The following is a 4,545-nucleotide window of genomic DNA, read 5'->3' on the forward strand; positions in this document are numbered from 1 at the left end:
TGCGCGCAGTTAGAGATGCATAATCCACGATTTTTTGAATAACAAATAATTTTGCTATTGTTATTTTGAAATATTTGTTCCAAATATCTGTTAATCATATTATAAATAAAAAATTATTAACTAGTATTATATATAAAATTTATTAATTGTAATTAATACTTAATTTACTAATTTAAGTAACGTGTGATTGAATTAATTTATCTATTTCAGCTTACTTCTTAATTTTTTTTTTCAAAAGTATTTATTTAATTTCTTCATTGGAGTAAACCATTTTCTAAAATATTTGAATTAAAAATATGTCATTTCATTAAAATGTTTACTTTAGTTCTATATTCTACCAATAGATGACGCCAGCAGTAAACAGAATATATGCAGTCATGTTACATGCAGTCATAAAGTCATTAAAAATGATCTTTATGGAATAGTGCATCATCAAATGCAAATAAATATCGGAGAGTCAAGGTAAATCCTGTGAAGTGGAGCGGTCACTTCACACTTTCCAGTGAAGTCACCGCTCCGATAAATTCAGTGATATGCAATTCAATGATACTGTGGTGAATAATTCCTAGAATAACCGGTTTCTTCACTTTTCAACCCATTCACAGATCGTATCGATTGTTACTTAATATCGTGATCCAACACCTGTAATCGAAATATCACCAGTAAGATCGTATCAAGAATTTGAATGACACCCCTCTTTGAAAAATATTGATCACTGGTATTTGTGACTTTTTGATATTGGTTACGTAATAGCCGCTCGTAAAATATTCGTCATCCCTACGCGCAATAGAATGTCACGCCTACTTCAGGAAAATCACGTGACCACAATGGGACAATGGCAAATGGTTGTCCCGTCGGGACACAAGTCACTGTATTGCATCTCTACGATGCTGTTCAGTATTTTGAATTATGAAGATATTGTAGTATGTTGTTGAATATTTTATGCTGATAGGAGAACAATAATTGGAGAACCTTTTAACGATTCTGCACGTTTTACAAAAATATATCATGATGGGCAAATAAAGTTTTGATTGATTTGACTTTAAAATCTTATGAATATTATGAAACAATTGTAAATTTAGCTCTTAAGCAATGGAATTTTGATATTCTTTCAGCGTTTTCCAGTCTCCGAGATCGATTCTGACCTCAAGAGCAACAGTAACTAATTAAAAATTATGTTTTTCTATTTATGAAGAGGATATGGCAACAGCAAAAGTTAGCTTTCAAAATCTGGAATCTCTTTGCATGCACTTCCTCCATTTCTCCTTCGGCATTTGGTAGTGAGTGGTGCGTGGATGCTGGGAATGTTTGATTATGATAGGTTTGTAGTTGAAATAGTGTGGTAAAGTATTTCTTGTCTTTCTTCTCTCGAAATATATTTGAAACAAAATATTTTAAAGGCTTATAAGTGCTTTTTTATTCTATAATTTTGTTTGTAAAAATTTTTTCTTGCCGATTATAACAGATTGAGTTTTCACAATTGTAACGTGCTTTATTTCTTAACGCAACCATTTTTTTTTCCTTATCAAAATAGGCATATACTGATTCTGAAGTGAAAGTATATGCATTCAATAAAATGCATAATTATTTTGCAATTATTTCTTAAGAGTACGTGAAAGCAACTTTTTGCCTGATATCCTAATGAGCATAATCGTATTGTAAAAAGTTCAATAGTATGTAGTAATTTTCTTTGCATTTAAATTGTGGATTTAAAATCATGACTTAAAATTTTTAGTTTGCTGTTGGATACTTTATAAAATGAATTTGATATAGCTAAAGCGTACAAGTATGATATATCAAATTTATGAAATAATGGTAAGATCTTATTCTATAAATTATTAACCCTGTTGACACTTGACCTTTAGAACTCGTGTTCTAATTGGGATATGAAGCAGGAATAGTAAAGCCGAGTTCCTCGTACTTCAGAACAATCATTGTCTGGTAGTTCCGTAGTTCTCGGACATCTGATCATATATTGCTCGTGATTTAGAAAAACCTGTTGACACTTGACCAGCTAGTGTAGTTGCACTAGATGGAATGATAAAAGCAGGGAAATAAATGGAGTTCCTCGTACTGCAGGAACCGTACTGTTTGGCCTGCAAGTTCCGTAGTTCTCAAACATTCTAGTATCAATTAAAATAGTTTTTGCCTGGCGGAACATTCTCTTAATCTTTTTTTTAAAACTGAAAATGATGAAATTCTCTGACACCTCATATGATGTTTTTATGATTCCATGAGCTTAATTTCTGAATACATTGAAGAATTGCTTCTTTCCTGCTTTATTAAAGTGTTCTATATGAAATTATTGAACTGAAAATGATGAAATACACTGACACCTCTAGTGAACCTAATGAACAAAATTGCTATATTCTGATAAAGTTCAATAGATTTAGATCTCAATTGCCTTTTTTAAGGATAAGTTCTCTATGATTACAAATACCATTTTGATTTTTTAATGAAAATAATCCTGCAATTATGAGAGTTCTTTAATTTTATATATGTTATATTGTGCTTGTATAGAAATGCCTCTTGATTATATCAACCAGATGATCTGAAAATGAAATAAATCCTGCAATTATGAAGGTTGTTTACTTTATTTTCATGTGTATTGCTAATTTAATTTCTAAGCATTTAGTTGTCAAGTATTGCTGTGAATGTATCCAATGATTATTTAAAATGTATTAGCTTTTGAAAAATGATGATAGAAACTCTTGAATGAGGATACAATGCTAATTTGATAAAATTATTACTGTTACAATGATGAAAATTTAGGCTAGAGTGCTGATTTTAATTGATGACTGGATAATTTACTGAGTGACTTGATTTGTATTTTTATTGATTACTGAGATCCATTCTGAATCCAATGTTTTTGTAACATGATGAAAACAAAGACACCTCTTGACTGACTCGTATAATGAATGATAGTAAAATTCTGAAGTTTTACATTGGATTTTAAATTTTTTCCCAATAACTGCAAAATTATATTCTGCAATTGCTGATATTATATGTGAATATTTCTTTATGCGGAAATAATTCAATGTTTATTTTAACCTGCTGTGAATTGAAGAGTGTCATTAGGAAGTAAATGGTGATTATGTTTAGCAAGTTGTAAGCCTTAAGAAGAAAGAATTCTCAAATTCATCTTGAATATATGTAAAATTTCTTTCTTCATTTACTTTTGTTTTTGAATATCGCAAACATACTCGTTGATATCTAGTGCGATTCTTAAAAAATTTACCTTGTGCTATCAATAGTTTAGAAATTTCTACACTTGCTATTACAAAGCTTTCCCTTCACAACGCTGCCACTTGAATCTTATGTTTCTGTGGTATTTATTTGAAAGGGTATATTAATTGACTGTATTACAAACATTATTGTTTTTTGTAAACAAATAATATCCTGGATACAGTTACAAGAATAATTTGTATAATATCTACTAAGTATTCTAATGATGAATTGAAACACCTCTTGTCTGATTCTAATGGTGAAATATTTATTCTGAGATGTTTAACTTACATTAAAATTGAAAATTTAGTGTAGTTTTTAAATGGCTTTTTATGTTTTTTTATTTCTAGATACTGTGTAAATATTTGCTGGTGCCTGGTGAAATTCCTTTGAGAATTGTCCTTATTTTTATAAGCTTTCCTCTTGGGTTATTTTTCCATGGCAAGTGTTGGAGCTAATCTGCGAAAGTTTTCTAGAATTGCGTTGCATTTATTATTGACAATGCTACAAAAGGAGTTGAGTTTAACATTTCAAATATTTTAAGCAGTCAATAAAGGTTTTGTATATGTGTGTAGTTGAATTATTTAGTAGTATTTTGTTACAAATGCCACTTAGCATAAATTTAGAAAAAAAATTTTAATGCTACACAAAGTAATATATATATATTCCCCTCATGGTTTTTAGATGCTAGACTTTTTTTTTTTTTAATAAATGAGATTTTTTTGAATGGAGAAAGATCTTGTCTACTATTTTTAGATTTAAAATTGGTTTCTTTTGCTGCCTTGGATGATTCATCTAACTAATATTTTACAAAATTAAAAATTGTTTGCAGAAGTTAATAAGCGAGATTTCAAGTTGGAGCTATTTAACATTGTAGTTTTTAAGTGATTGAAAAAGTTATTGCTGATTATTTTTGAGTAAAATAATACTGATAAACCAAAGTATTAAAAGAATTGTTATTTTTATTTCATAAAAAAATGTATCGTTGATAATGATAACTTGTCTTGTACTTTGGTGTTGCTGACAATGGGTAAATTTAATGGCAGAACTTAAATGAAAGTCCTCGACTTTATTTACTTTAATCCATTCCTCGAGTGTTAAATTTTTTACTTTATTAGAACTATTCAAATATAATTGCATTTTAAAGATAAAAATGTAATATTTAAAGAATGACAAGTAATTGAAAAATGTATAAGCATTTATGAAATGAAACTTTGTAGTTGGTAAAAAGCCAAATATAATGACGATTCATCTGTTTTACATCAATTTTTCTAATTGAATGTGCTGGGGTTTTTTTTTTTTTTTTTTAATCCTTGGGAT

At 28.9% G+C, this 4,545-nt stretch overlaps 1 long non-coding RNA gene across 1 annotated transcript; it reads left to right on the plus strand.

Moving 5' to 3' along the window:
• The first annotated feature begins 1,269 nt into the window (after nucleotides 1–1,269).
• LOC129988511 (uncharacterized) lies at nucleotides 1,270–3,795 on the plus strand. Its single transcript, XR_008785652.1, has 2 exons — nucleotides 1,270–1,342; nucleotides 3,576–3,795. It is a non-coding gene; the product is annotated as an uncharacterized LOC129988511 (long non-coding RNA).
• The last annotated feature ends 750 nt before the right edge of the window (nucleotides 3,796–4,545 follow it).

The sequence above is a fragment of the Argiope bruennichi genome, chromosome 10, assembly GCF_947563725.1.
Source record: "Argiope bruennichi chromosome 10, qqArgBrue1.1, whole genome shotgun sequence".
Classification (NCBI taxonomy): domain Eukaryota; kingdom Metazoa; phylum Arthropoda; class Arachnida; order Araneae; family Araneidae; genus Argiope; species Argiope bruennichi.